Genomic DNA, 20,864 nt, shown 5'->3' with positions numbered 1-20,864 from the left:
GAGCTCTGGAGTAAGTGTCCCAGGCCTTCAGGCCTGTTCTCTGCTCTACATCCAGAACTTACACCCAGCAGCCTCTCCCAAACATACCACCTGCACATCAAAAAAGTCTTCCTAGATCATGCTAAGACACAACTCCCTTCTTCAAGGGATGCTCCTAGTTCCGATTTTGTGAGGTTTTATTTTAGGGGAGGATTAAATTATTTTGCTTGCACATTAATTTAGAGACTTACAGCCTCAAGATCGCAAATCCAGCAGACTCGAAGCTTTAAGCCAATAGCATCCATATTTCTTTTTACCAAAGGTCTCATTTGCAGAAATATTAGCTAAAGGAGATTTGTAACCATTCTAGGACTCTCTCAGGAGTAGTGAGTGCATCCATTTAAATGTAGTTAATATAGAATTTGAAACAATAAAATCTATATGAAAAAAAAAAGCCCTCTGGGGAACCTGCACTTGCTGTGGATATCACTCTGTATAAATAAAGTGCTGATTGGCTAGGAGCCAGGCAGGAAGGATAGGGTAGGCAGGACAAGGAAGAGGAGAGGGCGGGGAACAGGAAGGCTGGGAGGAGACACTGTCAGCCACTGCAAGGAGAAGCAACATGTAAAGACACTGGTAAGCCACAAGCCATGTGACAAAGTAAAGACTAACAGAAATGGACTAAATATAAGAGTAAGAGCTAGACAATGGTAGGCCTGAGCTAATGGCCAAGCAGTTTAAATAATATAAGTGTCTGTATGATTATTTTAACATGGGTTGTGGGCCCGTGGGGGCTTGGTGGAACCTAGAGAGAAGCTCTCCAACTACATGCACTGAGTTTTAAGGCTCAAAACTACTGAGACTAGCTCAAGAACAGGACATGGAGAAATTTGAAACTTTTTAGAAGTGGATGCTGGGATTGGAGGTTGTCTGGTTGGGCAGGGGTTCTCTTAGAATTATTAATAGAATTTATTTGTAGAAGGGTTTAAGGTTTGTAAAAGAAATGAATAGGAAGTATGGAGAATTCTCACACATCCTACCATACTTGGCTGCTCCCTGTTCTCTTTATTAATCCTGTGATGGTGTGGTACCTGCTTAGAGCTGGTAAGCCGATATTCATGTTAGTATATTTACTGAGGCCCATAGTTGGTATTATGTGGACAGTCTGTGGGATTTGGGCAAATGCATATTACATGGACCCATCATTAAAGATTCATATAGAATAGATTCTATGGCATAAAATCCCTCACATCCCTAGACTTTCTCCCTTTGAGTTCAAGAAGTTTTAGAGTTTTTCATTTTATATTTAAGCATATGACCTGAATTTGTCTGTATTTTCCTCTTGCTAGTGAGTTTCATATTTTGATGTTGTCTTCTGATTCATCACATTTCCCTTCCAGCATGGAGGCCTCCCCTGGGTGTATCCGACAGGAAAGGACTATGGTAGAAACATCCAGCTTTCATCAGGAGTCTCTTCGTCTCCCTCCATGTCTAGAGGACACCTGTGCATGTGCAGGACCTGAGTTCTGTGAGAATTTCCTCTTACTCTCTCTGTTGGGCAATTTGGGATGTGTGTGTGTGTGTGTGTGTGTGTGTGTGTGTGTGTGTGTGTGTTTGAGAGAGAGTGTGTGTATGTTAGTGTGTATGTGTCTGAGTGTGTATGAGTGTGTATGTTAGTGTGTGTGTGTGTGTATGTGTGTGTTTGAGAGTGTGTATGTTAGTGTGTGTGTGTCTCAGTGTGTATGTGTGTGTTTGGAGAGAGTGTGTGTATGTTAGTGTTTATGTGTCTGAGTGTGTGTGTGTGTGTGTGTGTGTGTGTGTGTGTGTGTGTGTGTGTGTGTGTGTGTGAGAGAGAGAGAGAGAGAGAGAGAGAGAGAGAGAGAGAGAGAGAGAGAGAGAGAGAGAGAGAGAAATGAGAAGGGTGTCTTTCTTTTCTCTTGCTACCTTGAAAGCCTTTTCTCTCTCCTTCATCTTTGAGGCTTTGGTTACAGTCCAGGGGAAGCACTGGCCGAGTTCAATGTGACTGACAGCCTTTGAGCTTCCTACATTTTGATGTTTCTTATCCTTCTGTGGGTTAGGGGCCCATGTCGCCGTCTCTTTAAATCGGCTGTTTGCTCCTCAGTCATTCTCAAATATTTTCTAATATCACTCACCCACATGTTTGTTTTTCAAAAGGTGTCTCAAAGTTCTTACAAGCTTTTATTACTCATCTTTTTTCTTATTTATCTGTTTTTCTCCGCGGACAGCCTGTGTTTGACATCACTAATTTTCCATATTTCAGCTCAAAAATTTATGTTTGTTTTTAAAAAACCTTGTTCCCACCAGTGCTGGTTGTTGTTTGGGTCAGCTTGGCATAAGCCAGAGCCATCTGGGAAGCAGGGAACCACAATTAAGAAAATGTCCCCATCGGGTTGGCCAATGAACTTGGAAGTGGGTCATTTTCTTGATTGAAGTGGGAGGGCGCAGCCCACGTGGGCTCCCCTGGGTAGATGGTCCTGGGTGGCATAAGAAAGCAGGTTGCACAAGCTTTGGGGAGCCAGGCAGGAAACAGCACTGCTCCCTGGCTTCAGTTCCTGCCTCCGGGTTCCTGCTTGAGTTTCTGTGTTGGCTTCCCTCAGTAATGGTGTGTGATGTGGCTGTTAGACAAATAAACACTTGCTTCCCCAGGCTGTGCTTGGGAATGACACTTATCACAGACACAGAAACCTTCTTGTTCAGTTTCTCTGTGGGAATATTGAATCGTTGATGGGTGTGTATATATATATATATGCCTCTCTTCTTGAATCCTGTGAACTATTCTAGAGGCTAAGGGACGTGGGAGAATGGAGCTGATGAGTGAGGCAGACTAAAGTCTCATGCAATAGCCATCACTATTTAGAGCATCTGACAATTTATATACAAAAGGTCATATAAGTAAAGTTGACATGAGTTCAGGCTAAAAACATTCTGAACAGCAATAGCATGTGGCGATGGGTCATGTGAACCAAACCCAGTTCTATCTGCTGCAAAAACACATCCCCAAAACAATGCCATGTGTTTAAAGAAAATGAGGTCACAAAGTCTTGTCCTGTTTTCTTGGAGATTTCTCAAAGGCACTCAGAATCCTCCTCACACAACTCCATTCCTGAACCGTGTTCTGAGAGAAGCCAACAGTGTATCTTTAAGATGTCTATTTCAAACTCTTTTCTTCAGCATTTACTTATGATATGACCATATGCTTGGCTTTTGTTACCGGATTGTGACCCATAGGTGAGGCTATAGTTTCCTGAAGTTGTGGATACTGGTTGCCACGTGACGTCACCTGGGAAGTGAAGGAACAGGTACTTATGTCAGTCGCCATGACTTCATGCCCATCTTTCCACCAGTCATGAGTAGGCTGCTTGTTTTCTCTGAGTCCATGTCTGTGTCTACCATCTCATCACACAGTACTCCATGTCTGTGTCTACCATCTCATCACACAGTACTCCATGTCTGCGTCTACCATCTCATCACACAGTACTCCATGTCTGCGTCTACCATCTCATCACACAGCACTCCATGTCTGCGTCTACCATCTCACCACATACGGCACTCCATGCCCACTTTTACCTGGGTGCGATGCTGATGTGTTTTTGCTATTTTAGTTGGACAGGGCAACAGAAGCCCAGGACTGTCCGAAATGGGTAGCATGTGAATGAGAGCATCTAAAAAGGCTTATCTTTCTCTTTAAGTCCCTCCATTGAATTTAAACCCTCCAGCTCACCCTTCTTAGTCAATTCTTGTGCAGCCATCTCCCAGCCCACCTCCTCTTGATTACTTTTCACACTGCCCTGACAAAGTGCCTGGCAGAGACAAGCTGAAGGTGGGGATTTACTTGGCTCTTGGTTCAGTGTGTGTGTCTGAGGGTGAAGTTCCATGTGTAGTCACATGGTTTCCCTGTACTCAGGCATGACATTGTAGTAGCAGGAGGATGTGGGAGAGGAAAACTACTCCCCCATGGCCAGGCAGGCAGGACAGAGAAAGGTAAATGTTAGGTTCCAACCACCTTTCACCCTTTTTCCTTTTATCCTATGCAGTCAGCATCCCATTGGATAATACCACCATATCCAAGGTGTGACTTCCCGTCCGTTACTACTTTGGAAATGCCCCCATGAGTTCACCACAGCTATGTTCTAACAACCTCCTGAGTGATTTTAAATCCATCAAGTTGACAGTGAAGATCAACCATCGTATCTGATTTTTAATGCTAGAAATTAGCTTTGACCTTCACATGCTTTTTGTGACCTTGCAATTTCCCCTGTCCTGGGATCTTTTCATAGGATGTTTTCTTTTGTCTGTGTGGCTGCATGAAGGGGGTCTTTGTTTTTCACTGAGAAGTGAAATCCCATTGTATGTACAAAGGTGTTATTCAACTGCTCATTCTCCTGTGGAAGATCATTAAGGACGGTTTTGGGTTGAGGCCCCAACAAAGAAAAAGAACGTGAAAATTCATCAACATGTCATTATTAAAAATGATTGTAAGTAGGGGGTGTAGAGATGGTTCCACGGTTAAGCGCACTGGCTGCTCTTCAAGAGGACTTGGGTTCAGTACCCAGAACCCACGTGGTAGCTCACAACCATCTGTGACACCCTCTTCTGGCCTCCACAGACACTGAACACACACATTGTATAGACAAACATGCAGGTAAAATGATCATACACATTAAGATTTAAATAAAAAAGAAAATACAATTATAAGTATGTCTAAGGAATAATGAAAACAGGAAAGCTTCAAATCGAATTATACCAAAAGCATTCCATATTAAAACTTGTGTGAGTGGAGATAAACAGTGCTTTGAAGGAGATTAGTAGCCTACTGTGTTATCATTTATCATTGTAGCCACAAAAGAAAACCATAAGCTAAAAAAAAATAGCAGATTAGCCCTTAGCACTTGCCACAGCAGAGAAATGCATAATTTATCCTTTGACCACATAACCTTCAACTGTAATAAAATACATGAAGCAGGCATTTTTCAGCCGAAGGACAATAGGCAGCTACAGGTTCCCGTTTTTTGAGAACAAAAAACACACACAAGATAAGCCCCACAGTTATCCTCTCCTTTGGTTTGGAGAACTCCAAATTTCAGCACACACAAAAAAGTGCATCGTATCTTGTTACAGTTTGGATCTTCAGTGTTCCCCCCCAGAGCTCATGTCCCCGCAGACTAAGCTCATGGCTTAGACTATCTGAAGGCACTGTTGGGAGATGGTGGGATCTAGAAAGCCTAGCAGGAAGACCGAGGTCACCTGGGCTTGTGTTTGACCTTGGCTCCTCCCTCTCATCCTGGGTTCCCTGTCCTCCCACGAAGGGTGTAGCCTTGTCATGGCGCCGGGGAGGGTGGGGGGGGGGTGGGGTGCCGGTGGGGGGGTGGGGGGGGGTTGGGGGTGGGGGGGGTGGGGGGGGGGGTTGGGGGTTGGGGGGTGGGGGGGTGGGGGGGTGGGGGGTGGGGGGGGGTGGGGGAGTGGGGGGGGTGGGGGGGTGGGTGCCCCACTTTGTCACAGACCCAAGATGTCTGGATCAAGAAAACAGAGAACCTCTAAAACTAGGAGTCAAAGCGAATCTTTCCCCCTGTGGTGGTTTGGAGGAGAACCCCACCTCCACCTCAGAATTTCATCAGCTGATTCCTAGTTGGTGGAGCTGCTTGGGAGGTTCAGACAGCCGCCTTGCTGGAGAAGCGCGCCTCTGGGGGAGGTTTTAGATCATAAATCCTCAACCGGCTTCCCACTCCCTGTCTCTCTACTTTGAGCTAGTATTGGAATGTGTGAATTCACAGCGTTCTGCTCCTGTCTCATGCCTGCCCTTGCTACTATGCTTCCCTGCCGCCGTGATGGCCTCTTATTCCTCTGGACCCACAAGCCCAAATAAACTGTCTTTTGTAAGTGGCTTTCTGTCATGGTGTTTCGTCACTGTTGTGCCCAGATCCCAACGAGCTTATCAGAATGCAAAAGCAAGGTTTTATTGGGGAGCAATTCAAGCCTAGGCAGGGACCCCCGTCAAGCCATCCAACACAGTAGAGGCTGGAGGAGGTGTTCACCCTGAATAGTGCATAGCTTTTAAAGGCAAAACCCACAAGGTTACATCAGTTTGGGGTGCAATTCTGATTGGCTCAATTCTAGGGACTTTCCAGAAACCTTATCTTTATCTTACATCAAGGGGGGAGGGGGTGGATGCCTGTTACCCTTCCTCATTGACTACCCTCAGGTGAGGACATTTCTGTGGTTAAGCAATTACCATGGAGATTAGGGTTGGGATACTCTGTACTTTGCACTTTCTAATTCCTAGAATCTGGGTCGACTGGTTCCAGTAACTCAAGGCCTATGCCTAAGATGGAGAACGTTTAGGCCTTATTTTAAAAATGGTCACAGCAACAGAGAAATCGATTATAGCAAATACTTTGCTATAGTAGTGGACAGGTGACGTATTTGTCACATAATCAGAAGCAGTGTGGTAACAGGGAGGGAAAAAAAATATCCATGCACCTTCAGGGGGAAAAAAAAATCCATCTACCTTAAAAAAAAATCCATCTGCTTTCTGTGCTACCAGTGTAACAGGCCACTTAAACTGGAAGTCGCATTACCCGCCTCAGAAATCTGCATTGACATCCCATTAAGACTTTAAACACACATCAACTTGAGTGTATGCATTATGAGACTGGAATTATGAACGGGTCTGCAAAGCTTCTTAAACCACCGTGGTAATTTTATGCACATGAAGTCCATTAGGATTTATCTAAATAATTTGCATCTTCTTGTCTACCTGTCTGGTTTTGTTTTCCAGATTGTCCTTGTAGAATCATTTCCCCGAGGTTTGAAGGAAATAATTTAACAGTTCTCTCAAATAAATCTTGTTAGCAGACGCTCCCATTTTCTAAATGTGCAGAGTTTTCTTCAATTCCTGCGTCATACCTGCACAGAACGCTGACTTGGAGGCTGGCTGCTCTGGTCGTCACATTTTCAAACTATGGCGTCCATTGGATTTTAACCGCCATTTTTTTTGTCACTGAGAAAGCTGCTCAGAAGTTGCCACAGAGTTTCCTTTCTCTAAGGCAGTTAAAAAAAATTTTTTTTTTGTCTTTGGTTTGGTGTTTTAAAGTCCCACTACCGTGTGTCTAAGCACAGCTATCTTTGTAGGATGCTGTTCATGACAGAGTGCACTTCCTAGGAACATGTAATGATCTTAAGGCTTGCAAAATTCTCAGTCATTATCATTGAATGCATTTCCTCTGATTTCTTCTCAGTTTCCTCCTTAAGACTCCACTCATTGGCACATTGCAGTGTCTCCTTCAGTCCCCTGAGTATCTTAATCACACATATTCCTCCTCACTTTTTTCTCTTAATTAAACGCTGATTCACTTTTCCTGACATTCCCTCTCTTCAGCTGTGTAAGACCTGCTATTGAGCACATTCATTGTTTTGATGCCATTATAGTGTCACGTCTCTGTTAACTCCCAGCAGCATTACCTTATTGTAACATTTGTAGTCACTGCTCGGCCTCCATCTGACGGCTCCGTCCAGACTTGCTGGCCTCAACTCACTGCCTACTGCTTCTGTGATTCCCATGCATAGTTTCTCTTCTTATCTATGTGGCTTTTCTGTTTCTAAGTCACATCCCTAAGATACTAAGTGGAAAACCTTCGTTCATTCCTTTGGTAGAGTATGCCTACTTCTTTTTTTTTGGGGGGGGGAGTTCAAGACAGTGTAGCTTTGCGCCTTTCCTGGAACTCGCTTTGGAGACCAGGCTGGCCTCGAACTCACAAAGATCTGCCTGGCTCTGCCTCCTGAGTGCTGGGATTAAAGTCATGCACCACCACCACCCGGCAGAGTGTGCCTTCTTCTAAAAACAATTTTGTCCTCTCCCTCTCCAGTGTTCCCATGAGACAGAAATACAATTCTCCAGGTATACATTCATCTTCACTCAGCTAGATAACTTTCTGTGCCTTGAACAATTCTAGAAGCTTACAATGTGCTTTGTACCTATGTCATCCATGTCATCTGTATCTACTATCGATCTATCTATCTATCTATCTTCCTATCTATCATCACCTATCTACCTATCTTTCTATCAATCACCTTTCTAACTATAATTTACTTTGAAAAAAGCAAAATTAGTGGATTGAAGTTATGTAGGCTGTTCAGCAGGATGTCTGAAGTTTGGAATAAAAGGCTCATTGGGAAGATTGCAGTTGGGAAAGGGGAGGAGCCAGGCACATGGAAGAGGAGGATGGACTTCTCGGTAGGAGCAGCAGCTGATGGTGGTCCTGAGGTAGAGGCATGCTTGGCACACACACAAAATCAACACAGTTGGGGAGGAAGGAGCATGGATAAGAGTGGCTGGAGATGAAGTCAGAAAACACAGGAAATCAAATCCCTAGGACTGATGCTACAGGCAATTTTAGATGTTGGGTTTTGCCTTGTGTCGAATGGCCAGGCACTGGAGATTTTGTGCTAAGATCCACCACATCTGACTTAGGTCTGCTCTGGATTCTGTGTTAGGACTAAATTGCCAGCAGAGCATAGGACTAAAGCAGGTGGGTCAGTCAGAAGACGACAGCGGTATTCCAGGTGACACGGACCAGCAGCCTTGCGTGCTCCGGCACCAGTGGAGCAATCAGATTCCTGATGTTGTCTGAGGGCTGAGCTGACAGGATGTGCTGATGGATGGGCTGTGGGATGAGACTGGGGACAAGGGGTCCAAGATGGCTCCAAGATTCTGAACAGTCAGCAGAATGGACTTTTTGAGATGCCAAAGTCTGCTGGAGGAGCAGATATTGTCATGGGGGAGGCTGAGAAATGATAAATTTTGAGCATGAGTTTGAGACATTTATTAGCTGTCCAAATAGAGATGCCAAATAATTAGTCAGATATATGGATGTTAAGTTCAAAGAGAGGTCTGGCCTGAAGAAATGAACCGGGAGTCATCAGTACATTTTAGTACCTAAATGTGTGTGTGACTGGTTGGAATTATCTTACAATTAGATGGATTAGCTGGTCGGGGGCTGTGGGGAGTGTGAGGACTAGTCTTGGACTTTCCAACATTAAGGGTTTGGGGAACAGGGAGAGGTCAAGGAGACTGAAGCTGAACGGTCATAGCTATGAGAAAGAAATGTAAGAATCCCAGCAAGCAAGTGGGTTAAAGAGGAGACCCTGCACAATGCCAGCGAATGTGGCTGCATGGCCAAGTATGATGAGGGCTGAGAGTTGACTTGATTGAGGAGGGATCAAGAGAACGCAAGAGAAGAGAAAGTGGACGGCCAATCCAAATGAGCTGTGAAACCCATTTACAAAGAAACGGCATGTTCTTTGGGGAAAATGTGAGCATGAGAGACAGTTCTGCCTCTTAAGTACAAGAAATTATAGAATGTTCTATGAGGGTGAGAAGGGAGCATTTTTGAAGTGATGTTGCAGAAAGAGGTTGATCGAGTTGTCCCTGGGAACACAGATGGTTAGTTCATAACAGGAGGGCGAGCAGGTGTTGGTGGGGGGCAGTGCTGATGGAAATCTGTAGAACTTTCCCTTTACCTGTGAGAGAGCTGTACTCTGCCACCCAAGAAGATGACACCTGGCTTTGTCAACTTGCTACAACCTACAATTGCCCAGGAACCAAATCTCAATGAGAGCTTGTCTAGATTAGGTTGGTTTGAGGGCATGTGGGCATGGGGAAAATCACCTTAACTGGTGGGAAGACCCACCCACTATAGGTGGAACCATTCCCAGGGCAGAGACTGTATCATAGTAGAGGCAGCTCTCCAAGCAGCATGCATGCCGTTTGTCCGTTGCTCTCTGCTCTTGATGGTGGATGTAACAAGAGGAGTTCTCTCAAGGTCCCGCCACTGTGCCCCCCCACCATGATGGACTGTAATCTGGAACTATGAGCCCAGCAAACCTTCTCTCCCTTCAGTTGCTTTCTTCAGAGGATTTTATCACAGCACCAGAAAACAGAGATGGTGCCTTTGCCTCAATGAGAAGTACTACTGAGTCTACAAACTTATGCTATTGGCCACAGAAAGAGCAAATTCCAAGGCAGGTTCTGTGAGTGCTCAGAACTTCAAGTGTGGTGTGTATAACTCTGTGGCTGGGAGAAGGTTCCTACTGGGGTGAGATCCCGGAGTGTAGGGCCCTGGAACTCCCAAGTTGGGTAACTGCCCCCTGCTTGCCAGACCTTGATGTCCTCCCTATGCTGATTCTCCGCCGGTCTCCACCCTCCTGAATGCTTAAGGGAAGTTCCTTGTCTGTGTTTCCTGCATTTGGTGTTAACAGCTTAGGTGCTAAAATGTAGAATATTCAGTAGCAAACTTCTGCCCTCCGGGGTTCCTCCATTGTGCTGTAAAGCCTGTATTTAAGGTTCCCTCCCTTCTTCAATAAACGGCATTCGGCATCCCCTGGCACGAATGACCGGCCATTTTGTCTCTGTTTTTCGATCCACAGCCCCTTGCTTGGACATGGTAAATGGGTGGTGGTAGCTCGGGCACTACCGCAACACGGGAGGAATGGGCACACTTGACCACTTAGGGCCTGTGATGACAGATGAGCCTAACCGGGTTCTGTGCCTTTGAAGGGAAAGATCGGTGGAAGCTCAAGTCGTTTTCCATTGCGCCTCTGAGGACACTAGAAGAAGCAGGGCTAATGAGCTGGTGAGGGATAATGCTGCTTTTGTTCTTAATACAGATTTAAGCTATGACTTCATTACCAGAATGTGTGCAGAAGGCTTCCTGTGATCAGGATGTATGAAAGTATGTGGTTTTTTTTCATGGTTCTGAATTAAGTTTATTTTCCCCAAATTCCCACAAGGTTATTTAGGTTGTTCAGAGTGTCGTGTCATTGACGGTACAAATGGGACACAGGACTGTAATCTAATGTGTAAAGAAGCGAGATCACATCAGTTTCGTGGGCATTGATTTAAAAAAAATTCTAATACATAATTTTTTCTAATGGAATATTATGAAATATTGAGTTTTCCTCTTAGGAAACATAATTGGGGTGTGATTAAATTATTTCTGCCCTCGTTTTATTCTTCATCTAATTTGCTTTGTAATTTCGAATACCTACCATAGGTAGGCATCATAGACAGACATTCAATGTGTTTTCTAAATGAATGAGTCTATTCTAATTTTAAGCTTTTACGTTTTTTTCTCCTTAATTCCCATTACTGCTTGATCATAATACATCATTTTCAAGGGTCTCTAAAGACAATGATTTTAGGATTAGCAACATAAAACCTAAATCTTACTTGAAGAACAAATTAAGTGCTGGAAGTCCAGATCAATTTGCATGATTGAATTGATGTGTAAATTGAAGATTTAGTCATAGGATAATGGACCTAAATCATTTACAGCAAGAGACTGGGATGCTGTTCAGAGGTAAAGATGAGTCTAACATACGTAGTGCCTGGGTTTGAGTTCAAGCACTGAGAAACGAAAATAAAGTTGTATAAAGTTTCAATGGACCTAGCGATGTCTAGGTAGCCCCTGGATGGAGGGAGTGGGAGAAGAAAGGATGACTGGAAAGAAGGAAAGATGGACAGACTCAGGGTAGAAACCGGAGGAAGCTTTTATAGTTTTATTTTATGTGCAAGTGTGTGTCTGTGCATCACTGGTGTGCACGAACCTGTGGAGGACAGTAGAGGGCGTCAGAGCTTCTGGAGTTAGAGATGGTTGTGAGCTGCCACGTGGGTGCTGGGCTCTGCACCAGCAGCCTTGCTCTTAGCTGCTGAGCCATCTCTCCAGCCCGGTAAACTGAAGTTCAGCTTGAATTATTTATATTAGTTGTTATAATGTTTCCTAAATGCAGCCCGCCCTCCCTCCCCCCCTCCCTTTTTTTCTCCACGACACAATAGTGCTGTACAAACCCTGTGGCGCGTGCGCAGTCTGTTCCCAGCGCTTAGGTCTCTCTGGGACCGTTGAGTTTGACGTGTCTTTCTCTTCTTCTCCATTCCGTCTGACCTAGCCTTGAAGGAAAGCTCTTCCTTTGATGTGCAATCAAGAATGGAGATGACCTCCATTTTCAAAAGCCAATTAACAAATTATATAAATAATTGAATAAGCAACCAGAGTCCTTGAAGCAGAAACCGAGGAGGATGGCTTTCCGGTTGAGTTCTTCAGTACGAGGTTAACGGATTCGGCCTCTAGAATGGTAGACAGAGGACTCAGGAAAAGTTGATCCTCTAGAAAAGCAGCCAGAACACTCACGAAACCAGCAAAATCTATTTCTTTCTGGAGCCTGAAATTAACCAAGGCACCACAAACATTATCAGGGGCTTGCAGTGGAATCTAGCGTCAGAGTGTGGGTGATCCTGTTAGCCTAGTGGTTTTCACTTCCTTATTCCCAGCAGCCTTTTCCCTGCTTCCCTGTGGCCTTGAAAGCCAAACTGAAAGCTGGAAAACGTTTACCTCGAAGACACAGGAAGGCACAGAATGCATCTGAGCTCCCTGAGCCCTATCCCAGAGGATTGTGTCTACTTGACCTGAATGGCAGCTCCCTTCAAAGTTCCTCTCTCAGCTGTCTTTATTTGATTTCTCTCAGAATTGGTTCTGTGCAAACAGTTTCATACCTGAGGCATTTTTCTCAAAAACAACCGCAGCCGCCTGAGGGGGAAAGCATTTGGAAAGAAGAAAGGACTGGCAGTCTTTCTCCTTTTAAAAAAGATTTATTTTATTTTCAGTTATGTGTATGGGTGTTTGTCTTTGTGGGGCAATGCACATGAGTGCAGGTGCCTGTAGGGGCCAAAAGAAAGCATTGGATCCCATGGAGCTGAGACACAGGCGTCTGTGAGCCCTGACATGGGTGCTGGAAACTAAATCAACTTCTCCGGAAGAACAGAAGCACTCTTAATCACTGACCCATCTCTCCAGCCCCTCTGGATCAGAATCTTAAAAAAAAAAACAATTTTGAGTGACATAGTCACTGTGAGGTTTGAAAAACTCTGACACGTTCTTGAGGATTCAGAAAACCATGGTCAAGGGCAAGGCTGTAAACGTCCCTAGGGATAACCTTGGGGGACCCCAATATCTCATGTTTGGATGGCTTTGAGTCTTTGGGCAGGCAGTAAGTGATGGCCAGATAGAGTTCTGAAATGCCTGCCGGAATGTGGACATTCCTTGATGTATACACGAGTCTCCACAGAGCGTGAGGTCAGTATGTGTAAGGAGCTGCTGTCCTTTGAAGTATTATCTGACCATCAATCTAACGGAACAGAGATCTCAGCAGCCACCTGAGAGAGCAGAGACTGTGAAGAATGACCTCACCACACAAACAACCAGCTGCAACATGAAACCCCAGGATGGGGGAGATCTCACATCCCAAGTGTATTAAATGTTTGTTTTTACACACACACACACACACACACACACACACACACACACACAAACATGCAAAGAAATTGAGGCAGACAGGGCATGTACACGGGGAAAGCAGTATTGCTATAAGCCATTCCCAGAGAAGCCTAGACTCACTAGAAACATATTTCAAATAAACGACCATAAATGTATTCGAAGAACTAAAAGAAACCGCAGTTGCGGAGTTAAAGACAAGTATCAGAGCAACATCTACCAAACAGTAAACATCTATAGAGAAATAGGGACTTGAGAAAGGAAACAGAGACATTTTGGAGCTTACAGTACAATAACTGAAGGCAGATGGGCTTCAGAGCAGCATGAGATGACGGAAAGAAAAAATCAGAATTAAAACAAAACAAAACAAAACAAAACAAAACAAAAACACAGCACCAGGAAGGGCATTTGTTGTTTTATAAATCACATGGTCATAAGGACTAAGAAGTTTCATGTCTGCTGTCTCCAAACTGGAGACCCAGGAAAGTCAAGGTAAAATTCAATGGAGTCTGAGTCTGAGACTCTAAGGGGCCAGTGTGGATTGAATCCAGAGACCAACGGCAGCAGAGACTGGAGCTCTGACAGCCCAGAATGGAAAAAGTTCCCAGTTGTTAGAAAGACAACATGTGCTCCTCCTTCTTTTTGTTCTGTCTGCGCACTTGGAGGATTGAGTTACCCCATCCCTCTTATCCACAAGGATGATCCCAGCTAAAACTCCTAGCGATAATAGAGAGGGTGCCTGAACTGGCCTTCCCCTAATAATCTGATTGATGACTCCCCTAATTGTCATCATAGAGCCTTTCATCCAGTAACTGATGGAAGCAGATGCAGAGATCCACAGCTAGGCACTGGGCTGAGCTCCTGGGGTCCAGTCGATAAGAGGGAGGAGGGATTATATGAGCAAAGGAGTCAAGATCATGATGGGGAAACCCACAGAGACAGCTGACCAGAGCTAGTTGGAGCTCACTGACTCTGGACTGACAGCTGAGGAACCTACATGGGACTGAACTAGGCCCTCTGAATGTGGGTGACAGTTGTGTGGCTTGGGCAGTTTGCGGGGACACTGGCAGTGGGACCAGGACTTATCCTTGGTGCATGAACTGGCTTTTTGGAACCCATTCCCTATGGGGGGGACAACTTGCTCAGCCTTAATACAAGGGCAAGGGACTTGCCTTGCCTCAACTTGATATGCTAGATTTTTTTAACTCCCCATGTGAGGCCTTACCCTCTCTGAGGAGTGGATGGGGGTGGGATGGGGGGAAGGTGGCAGTGAGAGGAGGGAGGGGAGAGAGGGGGAATTGTGGTTGGTATGTAAAATGAAAAAAAATTAAACTTTTAAATAAAAAATGAAGGGGTTCATTTTTATTTAAAAAAGAGGATGGAGGGCTAGAGATGGCTCAATGGTTAAGAGCACTGGATGCTGTTGAAGAGGATCTGGATTCAATTTCCAGCATCCACATGGAGGCTCACAACCATCTGTAACTTCAGTTCCAGGGGATCTAGTACCCTCTTCCAGCTTCTGCAGGCACTGCATACACATGGTGCTCATACATACATGCAGGCAAAACTTGCATACACATAAAAATAAATAAATCTAAAAAGAGGAGTCATAAGTGTGTAAGAAGGAAAGAAAGGTAAAAAGGAGGGCTGGTGTTGTAGAATATTATTTTAAGGCTTATTGCTTTTGTTTCTGTTGCATTTGTTTAACCCAGTGAAGCTGTTCGTCTAATGAAGATCTGAATGGCCAATAGCAAGGCAGGAGAAAGGATGGGCAGGGCTGGCAGGCAGAGAGGATATATAGGAGGAGACAGCCAGAGAAGAAGAGAATGTCAGGGGCCAGCCACCCAGCTACACAACCAGCAATGGAGTAACAAAGAAAGGTATACAGGAAGAGAAAAGGAAAAGCCTAGAGGAAAACATAGACAGGATAATTTAAAGCTAAGGAAAGCTGGCGAGAAACAAGCCATGCTAAGGCTGGACATTTATAATTATGAATAAGCCTCTATGTATGATTTATGTGGGAGCTGGGTGGTGGGCTCCCCCAAAAGAGTAAAAAAACAAACTCAAAAGAATGATGTCCTGACCAAATAACTCTATGCTTCCTTTCTAGACAGTTATACAATGGTATAAATCTCAGAGCTGTGGCTCTGTTCTATCACTTGACAGTAAGAACAACATAAGATGCAATGACAACATAGAACATCAGGGGGTGCCAGTCAGGCTCCAGCTCCATGACTGTTAAGTGCAGTGCTGATTAAACACTTCGAATTATTTCTGTCTCTTTCTTCCTGTGCCTGATAGTAACGCCACATCAGCTAATTTCAAAGTAACCAAGACTCTGGATAAAAATGTCATTTGATACCAAAACATGTCAATTTCCTCATCCTTCCCTGCTTCCCATCTGCACAACCCACAGTCACATACCATTTACAAGCTATTGTGTATTGTTCCTGAAGTTTAAAATCTGTCTACCTACAGTAAGCTATATCTAATTTTCTTCCCCTCCATACTTTTTTCATTTGGTATCACACTGCATCCATTTGTATGATTGGGTTAAACAAATTCTTGATTTTGCTATTGGATTTTTCTCAGTTCTAGCAATGATCTCAAGGGAAGGGTTTTTGGTTCACCCCACTGAATGTTAATGGTTGGACTCAACACCAGGATAGTCTTATTTTAAAACCATAGAAGCCATCTTGTTTTGTGCTATCAGGCTGAATCTGAAAAGTGAGTCATGGTTTGAGGCGTAGCAGGCTTCTTGGACTTAGGATACATACAAATCACTGGGGGCCATTGTAAAAATGCGGATTGGGGTTCAGGAGGATTGCTGTATTTCTGTATTTTACTTGGATTCCAGGTGATGCCTGGCCCATAGAGGATCACATAACAAGAGAGAGGAGGGGGTGCTTTGTCATTAGAAACAGCTGAGGACAATGGTGAGCAGCAGGGTTAGGTAGCAAAATAGCTAGACCCACAGAGTTAATGTAACCTGAGATCTCAAGGGGAGAGGTGGACAGGTGGCCCACAGCTTCCTGATCCACCTGAACCACAGTGTGTGACAACCAGGATCTAAGCATGACTCCCCCCCCCCCCACACACACACACAACAGAAAGTCTTTCTTTGTCCCGTTTTCCAGACCAGAGCCAGTTTTGAGACCTGGGACTCAATGGCAGAGGAGAGATGGCCTCCGAGAAAGGAAACATCACTGTGACAGCAAGTGGGGTGGTATTTCTGACTGAGATTCTGTCCCTTACACAGGGAAAATTCTGCCTAATAAACAAATATGGACTTTCTAAATCCTGAAGTATTAAAACTTTCAGGAGAGTGTCTCTTCCTCTTGGGCACCAAATCATGTTGAAAGTCAAGGCACAACCCTACATGAGTACTTCATTTTTCAAACAGAAAGTCTGTGGTTTTAAAAACACAATGGCAGGTGCTAGGCAGCCCCGAAAAACAAAACAAATGTAGAAATAGCTAAATCACAGGGAAACAGCTCCAAGGCGGATTGTAAAGTAACAGGAGCAGAGCAAAGTCACGAAAGAACGATTTGGCTCTGGAAAGCAGAAGAGGAAGTCGTCCAGGCCACTTTGGGGCTGAGCTCAGATCCTTTGGCTGTACTCTAAAAAGGGAACTCTTGGTCCCATGCCCATTGCTTCAGTCTGTTTTAATTCTTCCATACAGTCAATTGTTTATGCACCCTTTGGACTTCCTAACTTGGTGGGTCAGACAGAATCCAGCTCACAACGTTTATTTCTGGTTGAATGGCTACCTGGTGGTACATGCCAGGTAGTCGAAATCAGGTTCCATGACTAAGTCAAGATTTGGGTGTCAGCGGGTGCATCATTAACTGTAGACAGCTCCACAATCTTGGGCAGCGATCGGGAGACTCTCCCATTAGGATTTGCTGTAAATTCCACATGACATTCTTCCTCTCCACAGATGTTGTATGGCCTGAACCATGGCCTGGATCTGCTGTAGGATTCTTTCTTCTCTTTGGGGACACTCAAAGCTGGAAGCCATCAAATGCCTCAGAACAACATCACCACATGTATCTCACACACTGCTGTGGTTAGTTAAAATTCAGTTGATTCTGCAAAGGTTTGTAGCTGCCCTCCACTATATAACAGGTGAATTTAAGAGGGATCTGTAGGAAGGTACTGCGTCTTTTAATTGCTTGAGAATGAGGTTCAATTTTGTCATTTCCCGTGGCTCACCCTTTTTGCCTGAGAGGTAGCCTCCTCCACCTGTTCTTGCTCACATGCAAGTGAACACATTTGTGAATGTGTATGTCCATTTTCATAACAATTGGTAGACTAGAGAAGTGGCCAATGGGCCTAGTGTGAGCTGTGTCTGGGGAAATGCTCCCATTTACTCCCTGGCCTGCATGTGCCCTACTTATTTGAAGGTGGGTCCAGCTCTAATAGTGTTCTGCAGAGACACTGGCCCTCCCACAAGTTGAGAGTGGGTGTTGTTTAGCAGTGGCAGGAAGGAACACCAAACAAGAAAACTCACATCGCAGGTTTACTGGAGGGGAGAGAAGCGGGCACAGAGGCCTGCCTCTGGGAGAAGCGGAGAAGAGAAGGGGAGGGGAAACGGGCAGAGTTTGCTTTTAAAGGGGGTGTAGCACATTGGCACAGGTACTATGTAGGGGCTGTCATTGATGACATAGTCTGTCAGGATCCTAAGCAGGTCAGCATAGATGCCTGAGTACTAGCAAGCGCATGCGCACAGGGAGTGTTCTTAGTGGCTGCAGCTGAGGACCCTGCGGGCAGGGCAGCATAATGCCTAAATGCTAAGGGTGGGGAGCAACTAGGGTCCTCCGTGGTCATTTAGCAATGACGGTGTGTTTTATCATAATCTTGAGAGCTAATCTTAAAGGAATGTTTTCAAAGCTCGCAACTTCTTGGGGACTCATGGACTGATTCTGGCTTTGCAGAGTCCTCTTTGGTCTGTTCTAGTATGACTGGTGTGCAACACATAATCCCATGTAAACCCTGCTAGACAAGGCCATCCTAAGGACCAGTCCAGGGAGACTTGCTCGGTGTTCAGCTGCAAAATGATCCACAGCTCAGGCAGTCTGTTAAGTTTAGCTACCTACACTCTTGGAGCTAAATTCCACAAGCACTCAGCTGATGTCTACAACTAACAAAAGCATGCTGAAATCTGGTGTGACAGGAGTTCTTAGAGCCATATTTTTCCTGTTTCCTTTAGCTGTGAAAGCAATAGTGATCTCATTGTGTTTGTTTATCATTTGTATTTGCATTTGAGCTGTGGAAAGAATAGAATACTTATGCTCTCTCTACATAGTTCTGTGGATCAAAAGCAGGGCTTAGTGCGTGCTAAGTACATATTCTCCTGTCGAGCCATCGGTGACCTTTTGATGACATCAGGCTGTTACTGAAGCATGTGATTTGCTGGGTTTCAAATTTTCTGAAGTGGGTTGTTGATGGGCCTGCCAGGGCATGGCTGTGAGAATTACAGGAAGTGCTAGTTCATATGTGACTACTAAAAAGTTTCATATCACATTCAAATCTACGCCCCAGAGCTGTTGTCTTTTTCTGTCTGAATGTCATGCCACACAGAACTGGTTTGATTCCTCCTCATGTCATTTGTAGTAGCTACTGTGACCCAAATCATCTATCTTCTCAATAGGCCATGTCTTCTCTTGGTTTACCAAACTCTCTTCATGTGAAAATGTTTGCAATTTTCCCTACCGAACACACTCCAGTCAGCTCATTTTGCTCATCAAATATAGCAGCAGACCTGATGTGGGTGCAGGTGTGGGCATGAACAGGCAGTTATGTCTTTCTCTCTGGTGGCTTGCTTCTAGGACCTTATTATAATGACCAGTATTTACATCACATTTTTCATCCCCACAGAACATTTTGACTGGGATGCAGGTCTTTCTCACCCAAGGTGCCGTCAAAGCCACATCTCCAAATCAACTCTTGTCACTATGATGATTTCATTGTACCTGCTCATCCTCACAGAACTGACCATACTGACTTTCGTCTTGTAACAGTTAGCTCACTGGGTCAGCCCATGGAGATGTCTGAAATGAATTCTGCTTAGATGTTGGATGCTGGTATTCCCCAGAGATCTAGGCATGGAATTCTTGGTCCTCAGAATGGTGTTACTGGAAGATGTGGGAGAATATTTAGGAGTCTTATGAGAGCACCTTAGGTAATAGGGAACATGCAAAAGGGATAGTGAAACCTGGCTTGTTCTACTTTCTGTCTTTGGCTTCCTGGCCATGAGGTAGGGAGAGGATTCTCCAGTCTGTTCTTCTATGTCCAGCCCCAATTGGGTCCCAGCTATGATCCCAGACCAAACCATTGCCAAGGGTCAAACTATTAGTTCACAACTTTCCTGTGTGTAAATCTCTGTCAAGGTCTTGGCTCCATAAATCAATTAAGAGTCAAATTAAAAGTGGAAAGCAGGAAAGGGAGATTTATTCAGTATGGCCACATTAAGATGTGGGACACAGGGATGCGGTGAACACGTGATGTCCATCTTCTGGGTCTGGAAGTGGGATTAAACTAGACGGCTAAGCATACTCACATCTAAGGAGTCCTGACCAAGCTATGGTACTGCCCACCACTAACCCACCATTGTCTGGGCTTCAGACTCATTCTGTAAGGTGGTCGGACAAGCTCCTCCACCCAGAATTTCAGAGGAAATCCCCACCCTTTGGGGTCCATTGTTTCAACCACCTGATGCCCAGACAGAATGACACAAGGGACTCTTTGGGATGTCTTCATTCCAGCCATGCCTGTTACGGCAGGCACCTAAATGTGTGTGTGTGTGTGTGCGCGCGCGCGCGCGCACGCGCGCGTGTGCACACACACACACACACACACACACACACAAAGGAAAAAAAACAGGAAGAACATTTACCAAACAGCTCACACCAGTCTCTTACATCCTTAATATTTGGTTAGCTCTTAAGTGCCGGGAGCTGTGATATGGCCCACACAGTACGGATGCAAGACAGGTGATCTGTCCCCTTAAGGTCAGTCAGGAAGAGATGAGCCAGGCCTTGGACAGGTCTTCTTGACCGCAGACCAACCCCAGTTATTCTTACTGAATGTTTCTATTTGCTTTGAGCAACAGGATTCTTCCAGGTCAGCTTTGCTCATGGAATCCGGGAGGGTCACAGCAAACTTGTGGAGACAGACTGAAATATCTGTCTGGTCATTTTCATTGTTTTTTCCTGACTCACATACCCCCACAGACTTCAAGTACCACAAGGTCCATAATTTCTGAGGTCTGACCTAGACCTGACCTGAGGATTGCTTCTGCCAATGGGGAGCTGTTCTGCTCTGTGCCAGGGGTTACCATACGCTTTCCAGCTTGGAAATCTTGGAATGTGTGGCCATCCCCTTGGTCACCAATGTTGTTGGTCATAGCAACTTGGCTGCACTCAGGAGATCGCAAGAGCAAGGAATCAGGGATCGATGTGTTACTTGGGTTGAATGTCCTAGTCCAGGTATTGCATCGGCTCTCGGGTTTCTCAGGGGGAGCCTGTGGAAGAACAGAGA

This window comes from Onychomys torridus, chromosome 22 (assembly GCF_903995425.1).
Source record: "Onychomys torridus chromosome 22, mOncTor1.1, whole genome shotgun sequence".
Classification (NCBI taxonomy): domain Eukaryota; kingdom Metazoa; phylum Chordata; class Mammalia; order Rodentia; family Cricetidae; genus Onychomys; species Onychomys torridus.
This window is presented reverse-complemented; position numbering follows the sequence as displayed.